This window comes from Dendrobates tinctorius, unplaced genomic scaffold, assembly GCF_039654945.1.
Source record: "Dendrobates tinctorius isolate UK_male_01 unplaced genomic scaffold, ASM3965494v1 ptg000016l, whole genome shotgun sequence".
Taxonomy (NCBI): Eukaryota; Metazoa; Chordata; class Amphibia; order Anura; family Dendrobatidae; genus Dendrobates; species Dendrobates tinctorius.
Window position 1 is genome coordinate 30,425,348 of NW_027361684.1, and position 19,730 is coordinate 30,445,077.

General features: G+C 42.4%; 1 protein-coding gene across 1 annotated transcript in view; it reads left to right on the forward strand.

Annotated features, from left to right (window-relative positions):
- Positions 1-19,730, forward strand: part of COL26A1 (collagen type XXVI alpha 1 chain) — a 799,303-nt gene that overhangs the window by 16,829 nt on the left and 762,744 nt on the right. The gene's annotated exons all lie outside the window — the stretch shown is intronic.

Here is a 19,730-nt window from a genome sequence, read left to right on the forward strand (position 1 = left end):
AACTAAAGAGTCCTGTTGCTGTATTGGAAGTGCTGTGCCCTGAAGAGAATAAAGCTGAGTTGTTAAAGTTGATTCCAGCCTCTGTCTGCAGTCAATTGGGTCCCCAAAGTGAACAACATACAGGTGATAAAACAGCCTCCAGCACAGTGAGTACTGGAGCGGCCGCACAAGCTACCCCCCGGCGGCTGTGGTTTTACAGTATGTTTGCTTGAAATGGCAAATACAAGTTTATGGGTCTGTAAAAAGCACGTAAAGCACACTGATGGCATTCTTGTGACATCTGTGTTATGTCCGTATTTAACATGGCAAAGGATAGGAGAAGCTTTGTCATTTACTAACACACTGTTAATAGAAACGAATACACGGATTAAACACTGATGACAATGATCCAAAACAGTGATGACACCTGTACCATTTTTTGATGTGTGTGCTTAAACACAGATGTGTGAATGAGGCCTAAAAAAGATTTCAGAGGAAGCAAATTCCACCTCCCCGCAAAAAAAGTTACACATCTCCCAAAAAGTATATACACTGTTCCAAATTATTATGCAAATGATATTTTTCTCTGATTTTCCTAAATAGTCGGTACAAATGACAGTCAGTCTAATAAAAGTCATCACCGATTAGAGTGTACATCAAATTTTATTGAAGAAACCTCTCAATGATAACAGTATAATCTCCAAAATGAATAAAAACTCAAATTGCACTGTTCAAAATTATTAGGCACAGTAGAATTTCTAAACATTTGATATGTTTTAAAGAACTGAAAATGCTCATTTGTGGAATTTGCAGCATTAGGAGGTCACATTCACTGAACAAAAAGGATATTTTGGAGTTAAATAGCTTAACAGGCCAAGTTACATGTTAACATGGGAACCCTTCTTTGATATCACCTTCACAATTCTTGCATCCATTGAAATTGTGAGTTTTTGGAGAGTTTCTGCTTATATTTCTTTGCATGAAGTCAGAATAGCCTCCCAGAACTGCTGTTTTGATGTGAGCTGCCTCCCACCCTCATAGATCTTTTGCTTGATGATACTCCAAAGGTTCCCTATAGGGTTGAGGTCAGGGGAAGATGGTGGCCACACCATGAGTTTATCTCCTTTTATGCCCATAGCAGTCAATGACTCAGAGGTATTCTTTGCAGCATGAGATGGTGCATTGTCATGCATGAAGATGATTTTGCTCCTGAAGGCACGTTTCTGCTTTTTATACCATGGAAGACAGCTGTCAGTCAGAAACTCTATATACTTTGCAGAGGTCATTTTCACACCTTCAGGAACCTTAAAGGGCCCTACCAGCTGTTTCCCCATGATTCCGGCCCAAAACATGACTCCTCCACCTCCTTGCTGACGTCGCAGCCTTGTTGGGACATAGTGGCCATCCACCAACCATCCACTACTCCATCCATCTGGACCATCCAGGGTTGCTCGACACTCATCAGTAAACAAGACTGTTTTAAAATTAGTCTTCATGTATGTCTGGGGCCACTGCAACCATTTCTGCTTGTGAACACTGTTTAGGGGTGGCCGAATAGTAGATTTATGCACCACAGCAAGCCTTTGAAGGATCCTACACCTTGAGGTTCGAGGGACTCCAGAGGCACCAGCAGCTTTAAATATCTGCTTGCTGGTTTGTAATGGCTTTTTAGCAGCCACTCTCTTAATCCAATGAACTTGCCTGGCAGAAACCTTCCTCATTCTGCCTTTATCAGCACAAACATGTCTGTGCTCAGAATCAACCACAAATCTCTTAACAGTACAATGATCACATTTAAGTTTTTGGGAAATATCTAATATTTTCATCTCTTGACCAAGGCATTGCACTATTTGATGCTTTTCAGCAGCAGAGAGATCCTTTTTATTTCCTAAATTCCTTGAAACCTGTGCCCTGCTTAATAATGTGGAACATCATTCTTAAGTAGTTTTCCTTTAATTGAGCTCACCTGGTAAACTAATTATCATAGGCATTTGAGATTGATTTCAGTGATCCAAAGAGCCCTGATGCACAATACCATCTATGAGTTTATTTGATAAACAAAAAATTACATCTTTATGACACTTAAATCCAATTTGCATAATAATTTGGAACACAGTGTAAGTGGTAACTGTAACCTAAATTAATGTGCTCACTGGTAAGAGTTAGGCCTCTTTCACACTTCAGTCTTTTGGCGTCAGTCAAAATGCGCCCTTTTGAGAAAAAAACGGATCCGCCTTTTTTTGGCGGAATCCGTTTTTTTCCCATAGACTTGCATTAGTGGCAGATTGCGACGGATGGTCGTCCGTTGGATCCGCCATTTGACTGATCTGTCAGAATTGTGGCGCCCGTTGTCTTGATACAACGGACCTAGGAGTGTTTTTTGTCTGCGTTGTAAAGGCGGACGGTGATGGATCCGTTGCCTTCCGTCCTCTGCTAGAATTGACGTCTATGGGCGGCGGATCCGTCACCGTCCGCCACATGATGGAATCCAGTGACAGATTCCGCTTTCTTCATCTGAACATGCCCAGAAGAATTTCCTTTCATACAATTTAACCCCAAAACCCGTTCTGGCACAAAAAAATCTCTCTCTCTCTCTCTCTCTCTCCCAGAGTTCTGTTCCTTTAAAGTTACAAACACTAGATGATGCGACGGATCCGTCCCAAAACGGATCCGGTGCATCAGTTGTTTGCAATCTGCAACGGATCTGTTTTTTTCACACTTTAACGGATTTTGACTGACGTCAAAAGACTGAAGTGTGAAAGAGGCCTTAGGCTCGGTCCATACCAACCGTTCACAAATTGCAGGAGAGTCCGTAAAAATATGACACCTTTTTGGACTGTCTGTAAAAAAAATTTATTTTCCAATAATTTTTATTAAATTTTAAAAATTTTTAACAGGAAAGGAAATGAAGGGTTAGGAATAGGAAAGACATCCCCCTGTAAAGACAGGGAGACCCCCAGGTGGGGGATAGACAGGCAGACATACTTAAAGGTACCGTCATAGAAGCAATAATGTTACTACTTTTTAACGTCGAAATACAAATATAAATTAAATGTTGAATGCATAGTATTCGTCCTAACGGAACAATAACTTTTCGCTGCTTATTACCAACAGCTATGAATAAACAGACTATACTGCATATAATCCGCATCGATATCAGTAATGAAAATCAATATGCCAACATGACATAATTAAGACATATTTTGTTCATAGCCTTGCCTTGAGTAGAACTTTATTTAACAGAGATACCACTATACCTTAAAAAAAAACGTAAAATACTATATATATATAAAAAAAACAAATAGCTATAATTGTATGAAGGCCTGTCCCGTCCGGGACACCATAGGTGGCCCTAAGACCGATTGGGGGCAGAAAATCGGTTCATTCAATAGCTATAAAAGTGGAATAGGACTCCTTTAGCCTCACCCAGCTATAAACAATATTAGAATTGCTGATCCACTAACTATCATTTAACTAGTGAATTATATATTTTATACTCCAAAATTTAACCTTCTAGCACAGACAACTATTATTATATTCCAATTCTTTGAATTTTACAACATACTCAATTAGGGCGAAGATCCGATTTAGGTGATTTAGAGAGTCCAGCAGAGGTTGTAGAGTTTAATATTCCTGCGCCATTCAGGAATTCAGTTCCCTCCTCCGGTGAAGAGATAAGAATTATTTTAGATGCAAACTTGATCTGAAGATCTGAATACTGAGTCCAGTTATAGGGAATACCGGCACGAAGGAGTTCGCTTGTTGTGGCGTAAAACAATTTTCTTTTTACCCAGGTGTCTTTAGACAGGTCTTTGTAAAAAGTTAGATGACCATAGGGAGATGATGAAAATGTTGGCTCTTTCGAAATATTTAAAAGCATGTTCCTAGCCCAGTTAGGGTAGAATGAGACAATAACATCCCTAGCAACACCAGGAGGAAGAGAAGCAGGTCGGCGGATTCTAAAAGCCTTTTCAATCAAGTTTGTCTCTTCAATATTTGGAATTATATGGTGGATAATAGAGAAAATGTAACTTTTTAATTGGAAGGTCTGAACTGTTTCGGGGATCCCTCTAATTTTAACATTATTTTTTCTCCTAAAATCTTCATATGCAGCTAGATTGTTTCTAAAGGAATCAATATCATTTTTGATCTTTTCCACTGACTTTGACAGAGTGGATAAGCTCCTAACTCCCTCAGTGCATAAGGACTCATATTTTGAGAAATTTGGTTCAACTAATTTGGGTTCAAGAGATGAGCTGACAGAAATCTCAGTAGAATTACAGTGATAATCCTCTGCAAATAGAGACAGTGTCTTTTGAAAAAGCTTTTTTATATAGGTCTCAGAGGCTTTAGCTTGTTTAGAATCGGTACTTTCTATTTTTTCGATCATTGCTTTTGAATCAATATCTGTAATGGAATTTTTCCCTAGAGTTTCCACAGATAACAAAAGGGCTTTAAGCATCCTAGCCATAAATCCCTCTGTAGGGTATTCATCAGAGGCAGGTATTGCGTCTATTAATGATGTATTAGAGAAATTACGCTTGTTGCTTGTGCATAACTTGTCAGAATCTATTTTATTTGTATCTGATTGAGTAATGTATCCTCCTCCAAAATCATTGTTGTCATCTCTAATAATATTGTCTGAGAGTGAATCTGAAGAACTATACCCCCCAGAGTCTCTGCCAGTGGAAAAGTCGCTTTCCCCAAATTCAGGTGATTCCATCTCCTCTATAAAATCCTCCGATAAAACACTTTCCAGACCTTCCAATGAGTTACAGAAATTGTATGAATAATCTGATAAAACTTCTATGTTATTATTAGCTTTGGGAAGAACAATATCACAACCTGCTTCAGCTAATTCCCTGCGCTTCATATATTCCTCAGAGACTTTCCCCATCCCAGGGCTAAGACACAACTCTCCTGGATTATTCTTTGGAATTATTATATCATCTATTTCCCCTTTTTTACCCTCCCGAGCCCTGTTAATAGCCTCCCCAAATCTCCCTGGGAGAAACACTGGCGCATCATACCTAAGCCTGCCTTTAATAGCCAACCTGGATGAAAAAGACCTGTTAGATTTATACATTAAAGGAGCCGTACTGCAATCACGTTCAATTTTCTCCCCAAACCCTGCTGAGTCACATAGATGAGATTCCCCTCCTAGATCACCGCTGCTTGATCGATTTGAAGGGTGAAATTCACCCCCTTTCCATTCAGCAGAGTCTCTCCCATCAAGTCTCCCCTGCTGTGTCACTCTGATCCTCCCCGACAAGGCCGCTTGTCTCCAGCCTTTCTCCGCTCCCATCTCCTCCAACCTGCACACCGCCACGTCACCCGGGCTCCTGTCTGCTCCAAACGACACTGCTGTACTCGGACTCTCTCCCGCTCCTGCTCTCAGCGATGAAGTGGATGATGCAGCGACTCCCCGACTCCCATCCGCTCCTGACACCACCACTTCTGCTGTCATCACTGCCGCTGTACCTGGGCTTTCTCCTGCTTCTGTCAACAGCGTGGATTCCTGACTCCTGCCAGCTCCCGACACTGCCGCTGTGTTCACCGCCGCCTGCCGCTGGCCTCCTCCTGCTCCTCCACCTCCACTCTTAAACGCCGCTGTTAATCCTGCCACGGGCTCCTGTCTGGGCAGCGGTAGTGGAGCGCTGCCTTTCTTCTCTGTCCCCGCTGCCTGCTGCCGGCTTCTTCCTGCTCCTGCTGCTGCTACAACACCCACCGCGCCTCCCAGGCTCTTGCTTTCAGCTCCCCGCGGTCTCCAAGCCTTTGATCTCACCGCGGGTTCTCTCTGAGGCGGTGGCTTCATATCGGTGCTCTTCCTCACCAACACGGCTGCTTGCAACTTATCTCCTCCTGCTCCTGCTGCCGATGTAAGAACCGCTGCATCTCCTGGGCTCCTGTCTTCCTCCCTCTGCTCATCTGAGGACGCGCTGCTGCACATGGACGTCGCTGACGCCAGGGGCACCTCCTCCGCTCTCTCCCGCGGCCTCCTTGCTACTGACCTGACCGCGGTCTTATGGAGCTTCTTTGGGCTTGTCTCCACTATTGCTGGCACAGCGCTGCAGACTTTCTTCTTTGTTCCTGTGCTGCGTGGGGTCCCCTGGGTTTCCTTAAGCTTCAGCTTCACTTGCAATTGTCCAGAGCTGACAGGTTGAAGCAGCGGCTCAGACTGTTTGGCTCCGGGGGAAGGAAGGCCTCCACTGAATCTCCTCACGGTGCTTCCTCGTCCTAAAGAAGGATTTTTCTTCTTTGGATCAGCTTTTCCTCCACTATTTTGTAATCCAGGCATCTTCACAGGAGTTTTAAAGTCCCAAACTCCGCTTTTTAGTAAACTTTAGTAAGCTTAATTAGGGAAAGAGCGGGAGCTCCTGGTAAACAGGTCTGCTCCCTTCCCCCTGCAAACCACGCCCCCCTGTAAGAAAAATTTAAAGCCTCTGTGATTTTTTTGAGGCTGAAGAAACTTATACAAATTATTTTGACTGTAATTATCATTTTACAGTTTACAGTGAATGCAGAAGATGTCTTCATATCAGAATTATGGGCTGTACATATGTATCACTGATCATCATAATGATTTATTATGGTTTTCCAATGTGCCTGTGAGTTTTTGATAAGCTAGTCTGCTTCGGCAGTGCATCTGGGACCGGCTCCTACGTAATTCCACATCCACCGACCATGTGATGTCAGAAGACCAGGCCCACTCCTTGGTACCTGGCTCAAGCCGTAAGCTCCAGACGCTGTTGAAATGTCCATCAGGGAAGTCTATTTGGCCTCCCACTGCCTCGAATGGTTGACCCATGCTGCCCCTAACACTCTCCGCAACTGAACTTGAACTCCACTACACACTTCACTAACTGACACCGAACTCTCTCTAACCAGGAAGTGCCCCCATTTATTTCCACTAGTGCCCACCCACTGGGCTAGTTCCATCCTTAACCACTTCCTATCTTATATGCTAAGCCTGTCATCCTTATTCAATATCTTATGCTTTCCTAAGTTTATCCTATGCTATACTCACATTATGCATTAACACTTTACATGCTGCACATCACCATAATACATTACATTAGACCCACATTACTTGTACATATAAAACCACAGTATAGTATTCACATGTCTTCAGGGGCAGGAACAGGGTAAGACAGTCCACATCACTACACTTATTATATATTGGATTGATATTTCAGGTGTAGGGGATGCCACAGCTCATAATGCATTAAGTAGTGTTGAGCATTCCGATACCGCAAGTATCGGGTATCGGCCGATACTTGCTGTATCGGAATTCCAATACCGACATCCGATATTTTTTCAATATCGGGCATCGGAATCGGAAGTTCAAAGTTGATTGACAGCCGAAATGACGTCATCATGATGCGCGGTGTGTGCGCATCATGATGCGCCGTCATTTCGGGCCTTCCGGGGGTCTCTGCCGGCCTGCCGGGGGGCTGTGCCGGCCTGCCGGGGGGCTGTGTGGACTGCCCGGGGGGCTGTGTGGACTGCCCGGGGTCTGTACCGGCCTGCCGGGGGGCTGTGCCGGCCTGCCGGTGGTCTGTGCACCCTGTGGGGGTCTGTACCGGCCTGCCGGTGGTCTGTGCACCCTGTGGGGGTCTGTACCGGCCTGCCGGGGGGCTGTGCTGATGTCCGGGGGTCTGTGCAGGCATCGTCCGATGGGACTACAAGTCCCATCTGGCGATGCCTGCTACCATGACAGTGATTGACACATTAGCCAATGATGGGACAGTAGTAGTCCCATCATCCGGCTAATGTGTTAAATGTTAAAAGAAAAAAAAAAAAAATACTACATACATACTACATACATACTACATGCATGCTACATACATACCACATATATACTACATGCATGCTACATACATACTACATGCTACATACATACTACATGCATGCTACATACATACTACATATATACTACATGCATGCTACATACATACTACATATATACTACATGCATGCTACATACATACTACATGCTACATACATACTACATACATACATACTACATGCTACATGCATGCTACATACATACTACATGCTACATACATACTACATGCATGCTACATACATACCACATATATACTACATACATACTACATGCATGCTACATACTACATGCTACATACATACCACATATATACTACATACATACTACATGCATGCTACATACATACTACATATATACTACATGCATGCTACATACTACATACATACCACATATATACTACATGCTACATACATACTACATACATACTACATGCCTGCTACATACATACTACATGCTACATACATACCACATATATACTACATGCATGCTACATACATGCTACATGCTACATACATACTACATACATACTACATGCATGCTACATACATACTACATGCTACATACATACCACATATATACTACATACATGCTACATACATACTACATGCATGTTACATACAATACATTCATACAATACATACATAGACATACAGTACATATAACATAGAGTAACATACTTACCAATACTTGTCACATTGTTCCCCGAAGCCATTGTCGTCTACGGAATAAATATTAACATAACAAACCACAAAAATACTCACCCATGATCCGAAGCAGTCCACGAGTGTGTCCCACGACGATCTTGGGTAGAGAACTGCAGCATCAGCTGATGCTGCCGCTCTCTACGGGCTGCAGGAATCCAATGACGGAAGGTAGGTATCCTTCCGCACTGTATTCCTCCGCCACTTAAAAAAAAAAAATCCCTAGTCTCACTTTATGGTAAAAGCTGTGTGGGAAATTCCCACACAGCTTTTACCATAAAGTGAGACTAGGGATTTTTTTTTTTTAAGTGGTGGAGGAATACAGTGCGGAAGGATACCTACCTTCCGTCATTGGATTCCTGCAGCCCGTAGAGAGCGGCAGCATCAGCTGATGCTGCAGTTCTCTACCCAAGATCGTCGTGGGACACACTCGTGGACTGCTTCGGATCATGGGTGAGTATTTTTGTGGTTTGTTATGTTAATATTTATTCTGTAGACGACAATGGCTTCGGGGAACAATGTGACAAGTATTGGTAAGTATGTTACTCTATGTTATATGTACTGTATGTCTATGTATGTATTGTGTGAATGTATTGTATGTAGCATGCATGTAGTATGTATGTAGCATGTATGTAGTATGTATGTAGTATATATGTGGTATGTATGTAGCATGTAGTATGTATGTAGCATGCATGTAGTATGTATGTAGTATATATGTGGTATGTATGTAGCATGTAGTATGTAGCATGCATGTAGTATGTATGTAGTATATATGTGGTATGTATGTAGCATGTAGTATGTAGCATGCATGTAGTATGTATGTAGTATATATGTGGTATGTATGTAGCATGTAGTATGTATGTAGCATGCATGTAGTATGTATGTAGTATGTATGTAGCATGTAGTATGTATGTAGCATGCATGTAGTATATATGTAGTATGTATGTAGCATGTAGTATGTATGTAGCATGCATGTAGTATGTATGTAGTATGTATGTAGCATGTAGCATGTATGTAGCATGCATGTAGTATATATGTGGTATGTATGTAGCATGTAGTATGTATGTAGCAGGCATGTAGTATGTATGTAGTATGTATGTAGCATGTAGTATATATGTAGTATATATGTGGTATGTATGTAGTATGTAGCATGCATGTAGTATATATGTAGTATGTATGTAGCATGCATGTAGTATGTATGTAGTATATATGTGGTATGTATGTAGCATGTAGTATGTAGCATGCATGTAGTATGTATGTAGTATATATGTGTATGTAGTATGTATGTAGCATGTAGTATGTATGTAGCATGCATGTAGTATATATGTACTATGTATGTAGCATGTAGTATGTATGTAGCATGCATGTAGTATGTATGTATGTAGTATTTTTTTTTTTTTTTACATTTAACACATTAGCCGGATGATGGGACTACTACTGTCCCATCATTGGCTAATGTGTCAATCACTGTCATGGTAGCAGGCATCGCCCGATGGGACTTGTAGTCCCATCGGACGATGCCTGCACAGACCCCCGGACATCAGCACAGCCCCCCGGCAGGCCGGCACAGCCCCCCGGCAGGCCGGTACAGACCCCCACAGGGTGCACAGACCCCGGGCAGTCCGCACAGCCCACCGGCAGGCCGGCACAGACCCCCGGCAGGCCGGCAGAGACCCCCGGAAGGCCCGTACAGACCCCCGAGAGGCTGTACAAGGGCAGGAAAGGGTTTTTCCAATTCTGATACCGGAAGTCTCATAGACTTGAATGGGACTTCCGGTATCGGCATCAGCGATACCGATACTTTTTTTAAAGATCGGCCGATCCATTCCGATCCGATATTTTGAAGTATTGGACGGTATCGCTCAACTCTAGCATTAAGTGATCTGGTGGCATCCCACCACTGTCATGCCCCGTCTCACACCAGCTCTGCTTATTTCGGCAGAGCTGGGAGGAACTGGCGAGAGATGAAAGAACTCACTCCTAAGTTTTGCAACTTTTCAAAGCTTTTACATTTATGGCGAGAAAGCTTTGATGTATCAGACCTTTTGTGTCCACAAAAATATCTTTTTGTCGATTTTTGTTTCTAGTCATGGAGCCAAAGCACTCAAACCTATGAGTCAAAGAAAATCACTAAGAGCACATGTATGTTATCCAGGTACAATCCGTGTGCTGTCCAAGATTAGCATTGTAATGGTACAGACTTCGCATTTTGGATGTAAGCAAGAAAGGGCATACAAGCAAATCACTAGTGGTAAAAACTAACACACTGAGCAAAAATTGGTGAAAATTGTTCTGTTTTTTTTCCACGTATGACGATGAATGAGGCTAGAGTGCTAAAATAAATCATCAGTCCCGAGAAGAATATATCACTTAAATTAATTTGTCAGTTTCATGTGAATGATGCCTAACTATAGTAGTCTATAACTATAGTTATATATATATATATGTGTGTGTGTATGTGTATATATATATATATATATATATATATATATATATATATATATAGTCTAATTTTATCTTGTGTTTCAGTTCCACTCCATTGTGAGGATCTTTGCTCTCTGTTTTTATTTTCCACCACTTTACATCTATATTGGTAGAGAGACTTGTAGAATGACAGGTGAATGATTCGATTTTTTTTTTTTTTTAGATTCTGGGTTAATGCTGGTACTTAAAGATCCATAACAGCTGGTGATCCAGATGTTCTTTCTCTCTGATTTTACCTTTTCAGTCACACGTTATTAAATACCTATTTTGGAATCTAAGAAGTAGAGAACAATGAGATATCCCAATAAAGTAAACTAGCAGAGATTTCCCAAAGGATCCAGAAGTTGTTCAGGAACTGGGGGGGGGGACACTGAGAAAGATGTTAGGAACAAAAGAGAAAGCCAGATATGAAGTTTCCCTTTATCCCTCTTCTTTTTTGGGGTTCACTTTTTACCATTCAAGATTATTCTAAACACTCAGGTTCGCATTTTCTTCATGGAAGCAGAACAAATATGAGGCTTCATTTATTCTGAATTTCTTGTAAATTATATAGCACCAACATAACCTGCAACACTATATATATATATACACTCACTGGCCACTTTATTAGGTACACCATGCTAGTAACGGGTTGGACCCCCTTTTGCCTTCAGAACTGCCTCAATTCTTCGTGGCAGAGATTCAACAAGGTGCTGGAAGCATTCCTCAGAGATTTTGGACCATATTGACATGATGGTATCACACAGTTGGCGCAGATTTGTCGGCTGCACATCCCTGATGCGAATCTCCCGTTCCACCACATCCCAAAGATGCTCTATTGGATTGAGATCTGGTGACTGAGGAGGCCATTTGAGTACAGTGAACTCATTGTCATGTTCAAGAAACCAATCTGAGATGATTCGAGCTTTATGACATGGCGCATTATCCTGCTGAAAGTAGCCATCAGATGCCTGTTCTTAGCTGAGAGGAGTGGTACCCAGTGTGGTCTTCTGCTGCTGTAGCCCATCTGCCTCAAAGTTCGACGCACTGTGCGTTCAGAGATGCTCTTCTGCCTACCTTGGTTGTAACGGGTGGCAATTTGAGTCACTGTTGCCTTTCTATCAGCTCGAACCAGTATGCCCATTCTCCTCTGACCTCTGGCATCAACAAGGCATTTCCAGCCACAGAACTGCCGCTCACTGGATTTTTTTTCTTTTTCGGACCATTCTCTGTAAACCCTAGAGATGGTTGTGCGTGAAAATCCCAGTAGATCAGCAGTTTCTGAAATACTCAGACCAGCCCTTCTGGCACCAACAATCATGCCACGCTCAAAGGCACTCAAATCACCTTTCTTCCCCATACTGATGCTCGGTTTGAACTGCAGGAGATTGTCTTGACCATGTCTACATGCCTAAATGCACTGAGTTGCCGCCATGTGATTGGCTGATTAGAAATTAAGTCTTAACACACAGTTGGACAGGTGTACCTAATAAAGTGGCCAGTGAGTGTATATATTGTATTATCTTCTATTGTCTAATCTCTATACTTCACAAATATTAGACAAGACTTTATATGAAATGTGGTAGGAAGGTTGAGGAACTTTGGTATGAAACCAAGTTTAAGAGCGTGTGACACTCTTGCAACTCGTCTGTTCCAACAACTCTTCCCCTGACTTATTATTATTATTATGCATTTATATAGCGCCATTTATTCCATGGCGCTTTACATGTGAAAGGGGGAAATATAGACAAGTATAATAAACATGTGTAAGACAAGGGACACACAAGTACATAAGGAGAGGGGACCCTGGCCGCGAGGGCTCACAGTCTAAAGGGATGGGTGAGGATACAGTAGGAGAGGGTAGAGCAGGTTGTGCGGGGGTTCAGTAGACTGAGGATCATTGCAGGCTGTAGGCTTGTCGGAACAGGTGGGTCTTCAGGTTCTTCTTGAAGGTTTCTGTTGATGGTGAGAGTCTGATGTGTTGCGGCAGAGAGTTCCCGAGTATGGGGGAAGCACGGGACAAGTCTTGTATGCGGGTGTGGGAAGAAGAGATAAGGGGGAGTAGAGAAGGAGATCTTGAGATGATCGAAGGTTGCTTGCGGGTAGGTACCTAGAGACCATGTCACAGATGTATGGAGGAGACAGGTTGTGGATGGCTTTGTATGTCATGGTTAGGGTTTTGAATTGGAGCCTCTGGGCAATAGGAAGCCAGTGAAGGGCCTGGCATAGGGGGGAGGCTGGGGAATAGTGGGGAGACAGGTGGATTAGTCAGGCAGCAGAGTGTAGGATGGACTGCAGCGGTGCCAGAGTGCTAGAGGGGAGGCCAGAGAGTAGGGGGTTGCAGTAGTCGAGGCGGGAGATGATAGGAGCATGCACTAGTGTTTTTGTGGTTTCGTGGTTGAGGAATGAGCGAATCCGGGAAATATTTTTGAGTTTGAGGCGGCAGGAGGAGGCAAGGGCTTGGATATGTGACTTATCACATCATGGACACTGTTCCTCTATTATCCTTTTGTGACTTACCATTGTGTTTAACAATTTGGAATAAAGAAAATTGTTGTTTTACCTGACAAGTTGGCGTCCTGCGAGCTGGATCAAATCTTCATCCTTGACCCGCGACATTAAGACATCATGGCCTTGCCCCAAAATGACTTGACGTATGTGGCAAAGGCCTAATATTTACAAGAGGCACCAAGCATGCCGGCATTCGAGTGCTTGCCTAGAAAGTTTTAACTGCTCAGATCCGGCTGCCATGGAGTACCAAAGTGAAAACCGAATCAGAGTAGTGCAAACCTTTTTGGCCATCTTTCGTAATCAGCTATTTTTTTTACTGTAAAAGTGACAGATACCACATGAACGAATACCACTTTTTTGGCAAACATTAGATCCACTGTACACTAGGAACATATCCTACTTATTCTGTATGATCTAAAATTTTTTGGTCAAACGTCTACCATAAAAGGGAAGCATAGTCTATTTTCCATTTACTCTCTGTATCTAAATAGATTTGCAATAAGTGAACAATGTTTTGAAATATCTGTATAGTGTGTATATGACCCATTGGGGTTACATGTGTCGAAGCCTACCCTACAGCACACATGTTATGATGTACGCATGTAGTCTTCAGAGAGGCAGGGAATTGTGACTTAAACCCCAAAATGAAGACGTTATAATGAACTGTGTGAACCAAATTAGCATTCTTTGCTCTGTGTTTCATTGGCAATGCGTACGGTCCCGCACAATCACTAATAGCAGCACATAAATCTTACATGACAAGAGAACAGACCTGCACATCTGCAAGTGCACACATCTGTATTGTTTATGTCATTTACAAGGAGTGCTATGGGAAACATTTGTCAAACGGAAATATAACACTTCTGTATAAGAGTGACAGCTGTGGTCACATAGCGGTGACCTTATTATTTGGTCACTGAGACTAAATGCTTTGCTGAACGTCGTCTCTGTGTCGGGCAGGATTAGGAAATGACTCAATTTACCTTTTTTTCAGCTAATGCTATTGAGAATACATGCTGCTTGTGAAATATTACACTGGTTTCTTAGGTGGGATATGATAATGTGAAGGTACACACATTATATTTTATGTATAAGGTTGTCCAGGTGAGAGGAGCCCATAGGTTTCCTTTCAAAGCTTTCAAAATATTGTATTCAGTTGATTATCTTTTGCTAAAATAGTAAAATATTACCTTATTGCTTTCACTCATTAAAAGGTTACTTCCATATTCTTAAATAGAAAACAAGTTCTTTGTTGCACACAGGTGGGACTTGTAATTTCACGAAACTCACTGCGCCAAGGGGCCGGCTTACCTAGGAGGGGCGCAGCTAAACGGCTACTAGGTGTTCACTGGAGCTCCTGATGATGGGGTCAGGCTTGGCTGCAGGTAGCTGTCAGATACCACTCCTAGCAGTGTTGGACAGGGGTGCATTGGGCCAACCAGTAGAACTGATTCGAGGGGCCCACTCTAAAGTTCATGGAGCCCATTTTTCTTCAAGTGCCTCCTTATTGTGCATCTTGAAACAGCCACCTCGCTAGTTTTCAGTGACTCCAGTGTTCCAGCTGATGTTATTTGTGGGTTTTTCTTTGCATCCCAAACAATTTTCCTGGCATTTGTCACATACTGTATCACAGGTGAAGATGTTACCTTTAGTAGCCATTCTAACTCATTTGTGTCAACTTCTGTGCATGTTATCAGGCCAAAATCACCAGGGTATGTAAACTTTTGATCAGGGTAATTTGGATGTTTTGGGTTGTCATTATGATTTAAAAAGAGAAAACACAGTAGTCTGGCAATAAATGGCTTCACCCAACCACTAACCATGAGTGGAGAAAAAGTTTTGGTGTTACCATTCATAGTCTCTGAAAAAAGATCAAGAAAGCAAAAATTCTGCCAGGGTATGTGAACTTTTGAGCACAACTGTATACCTGTTAATTTTTAGGCTTTCAGGATGTAGTATTTTTTAAGTTTACCATAGCCATCTTGGTTTATTTTTGAATTTACATAAAGGCCATAAAGGCTTGATATTTTTCAATGCTATGCAACAATGCCATGTGCATATCATTTAACCACTTCATGGATGGGCTATTTTCCATTTTTGCATGTTTTCCTCTAATTCTTTCAAGAGCCATAACTTTTTTAAATTTTCCATCCACATAACTGTGTGAGGGCTTGTTTTTTTTGGGGGGACAAGTTGTACTTTTGAATTACATCATTCATTTTATCATGTGATGCACTAGAAAGCGGGAAGAAGATTCCAAGTGCATTGAAATTGCAAAAAAGGTGCTATTCCACAATAGATTTTTTTTTTAATCTACCATTTTTACTATACAGTAAAACTGACCTGGCAATATGATTCTCCAGTTCAGTACAATTACGCAGATACCAAACATGTAGAATTTTTGACAAGTGGTGAAAAAAATTTGGAAATTTGTTTCTATTTTTTTGCTTGTGTCGCTATTTCCCGAGTCCTGTAACATTTTAAATTTTTGGGCAATGGGGCTTGAGTGATGGCTTATTTTTTGTGCCCTGAGCTGACGTTTTATATGATAGCATTTTGGGATAGATACAATGTTTTGTATATTTTTTGCCAATAAAAATGTAATTCTGGCGTTTCAATATTTCTTTTCATTACGCTGTTTACCATTTGGATTAATTTATTTAATATTTTCTTGGATCAGACATTTACAGATGCAGCTATACAAAATATTTACATTTTTTATTTCTGTAATTATGGAGGGAAAAGGGGGCGTTTTTGAACTTTTAGGCTGAGTTCACACGTGGCGTTTTTTTCGCGTTTCCGCGGTGGTTTTAACAGCGCGATTTTGCCGCGAATACGCGAAAAATAAGCATCCCATGCATTCCTATGGGATTCCGCAGTGCTGTGCTAATGCTGCGGTTTTTACCGCGGCGGAATCGCTTCGCGGTAAAAAACGCAGCATGCTCATTAATTTGCGGAATCGCGGCGATCCCGCACCCATAGGAATGCATTGTTCCGCTTCCTTCCCGCATGTGGCTGTGCACAACATGCGGAAAGTAAGCAGAACAATTGCGGATGGTACCCACGGTCCGGAGGAGAGGAGACTGTCCTCCAGGCTTTGGGTACCATATCCCTGTAAAAAATAGAATTATAAAATAAAAAATATTGTTATTCTCACTCTCCGACGTCCTGCGCAGCATTCTCGCTTCTCTCCACGCTCCGGTCCCAGTAATCCTTTGCGAAAATGCCCGCGATGGCGTCCGATCTCACGGGATCGCGAAGTCTCGCGGTCATTCGCGCGACGTCATCACGAATTACCGCGAGACGTCGCGATCCCGCGAGAACGGACGTCATCGCGGGCATTTTCGCAAAGGATTACTGGGAACGGATGCGCGGGACGTCGGAAGGTAAGAATAACAGTATTTTTTATTTTTTTTTTACATTCTATCTTTTACTATTGATGCCGCATAGGCGGCCTCAGTAGTAAAAAGTTGGTCACACTTGTCAAACACTATGTTTGATGAGTGTGACCAACCTGTCAATCAGTTCTCCAAGCGATGCTACAGATCACTTGGAAAACACTAGCATTCTGCAAGCTAAATACGCTTGCAAAATGCTAGTTTTTCCGCGGGAAAATCGCGGGAATTTAAAATGCGATTTTCCCGCGGACTGGAATTCCGGAATTCTCGCGGTAATTTCCGCGAGAGTTCCGGTACGTGTGCACTTAGCCTTAGGCTTTTTTTCATATTTTTAAAAACATTTTTTCACTTTCTACTGTACCTGTTAGTCTCTTAATGGACTTAAACCTGCAATTGTCTGATTTTTTTCTACTATATACAGCAATAGTATAACTGTGTGTAGCAAAAATCGTGATCCATGAACGCCAATTAAACACTAGTTTTCACAGGGTATTGTAATGACAGGCACTGGAGTCAGCAGCAGGCCTACGGCTGTCATGGCAATCCATTGGCACCCCACGATCACATCACAGGTGCGCCGATACACATACGGACTAACACACCTCTCTGCCGGCGCATGTTAAATGCCATTGTCAGAGATTATCAGTGGAACTTAATGTGCTAACAGCAGAGAGATTTGGGGTCAGAAGATCACTGAATATTGTGAATCGCAGCTCTTCCATTTAGCCTGTGTATTTGAATCCCATATTAAAATCATTTGATTTCCTTTGGTGCTGGAGAGGTTAACAACTGTTTCTATGCTGGTCATACACATGCAGCTCCAATTCAACTGCTTCTGATCTGGTCGTTAATTCTACCTATAAAACCTGGCCAGACCCTCTCTGTCCTGCTGGTGAAAGCTCTTTTTCCTTGCCCTTAGGAGATGCTGTGCTGAATAGGAGTTTGTTGCTGCTATTGGAGATTAGTTTTCCGGTGCTGTTTGCTAAAGCTAAGTAATTGAAGTTTGGAGTAGGATTTGTGGTGTTCTTCTGTAGTTTGCTGATGTACATGGGTGTTTATCTCCTGTTCCCTTTCTCCGTTTAGGTTATTCCTCCCTGCCCCTAGCCTCCTCCCTAATGTTGGTTAGTGCTTTTGTATCATAGAAGTTTTCTGTTATCCCTGTTTTGTCTTTGTGTCTAGTTTACCTTTCATTTCTGTCCCATGCTCCATAGGGGTGGAGGAGAGAACAGATAAGGGTTTTTACAGGAGCATAGTAAGCTCTGAGACTCGGGCTTCTCTACCTTAAAGAGTACCCCCTGGACAGTAATAGTTAGGGTCCCAGCTTCAGGGGCAGTTTGATGCCGCACTTCTTTACTGAAAACCGTCACAGCTTGTCAAACTGTGCATCATATGTCGGGAAGGGGGTTAATGATTTACTTTTATTATATTCTTTGGGTGTGGGGATGTGGGAATTGTTTTTGCTTTTCATTATATTTTTGCTACAAATAACATTATAGATATATTAATTTTGCATATAAAAATGGCAGTTATTTATTTAAAGTTACTTGCGTTTTGACATTTTAAAGAGTTTTTTTGTGGAGCGTTAGTAAAAATTACTCTTTTTAATGCCTGAATTTTAGCACTAAAAATGTCACACATATACACATTTTGGCCCAGATATATTCTATTTACATACTGTATACATATTCACTTATTCACACAAATGCAAACCTATACACTTTATAGTGTATCTGTGTGCACTTGTATACACACTATTTACACACTCCAGACAATAAGGGCACTTGAGTTCTCAGCTCTGGACGAATCTATGGGAAAACCAGACAGCACATGGAAGGCAAACTTCTCCATATACAATGCTCCAATCTGGAGTTTGGAAATGACTTGACTGTCTTCTGGTAGGGTTCGTCCTTCACCTGACAACACCTTCACCAAATTCTGGAGCTGTCGGATGAGAATCTGACTCTGACTCTTCACGGCTTGCAACACAAACTTTCCCACCAAACCAAAGCCCCCACTTGCCACGAATACAGTCACAATCATTGTTGGAGAGGGAACACTCCCACCAAGGACAGTCTCTCCTACTGGCCCGAAGCTTTGGAGTTTTTAGACTTCTCAGGAAAAAGACTGTCAGGACGTTCTATCCAACTGCAGCGATACCGCAATTTCTTCTTACGACTGAGTTCCGGCTTCTGCTTAGCCTGCCAAACATGGTCGACCTTCACAGATTGAACGGGTAGTCTTTGAAAAGACAGGGCCAAACGTGACAATTTCCTCACAGATGTCACCATCTGATCTGCTCCTGGAAGCTGGGTAAGGAAGTTTTTCAGGAGATTCTGGGTTCGGCATGTCGAAGAACATTGATTAAGCCACCAGAAAGGCCTGCAGGTCAGAGGTGATACGAGCCCCTTTTTCCCATAGGGAGTTGAGACAAGCTAGGACATTTCCTGCTAGGTAGGACATTAGGAATCACACCTTGACCTGGTTGGAAGATAAGTGATGGCCCAAAACATCATAGTGCCCCATGCACTGCTCTAGGAACCTACAGCACGGCTTCTGATCCCCACAGTACCGTGGCAGATCAGACATGACTGTTCCACTCCAGAGGCATAAGTTTCAGGTTGAAAAGGCACAGCCGTAGGTACTGCAACTTTCGCTGGCACAACTTACATTAGGACTTCCAATTGGGCATCTAATGTATGAAGATGGATCAACATTTTTTTCTGGCTCTCGCTGTTAACTCAGCTGCCGACACAACTCCGAGAGCAGTGAGGACTGGGGATCAGCGAGGCCCACAGCCAAGCAAACTGTTATGCATGCAGGTATTTTTGC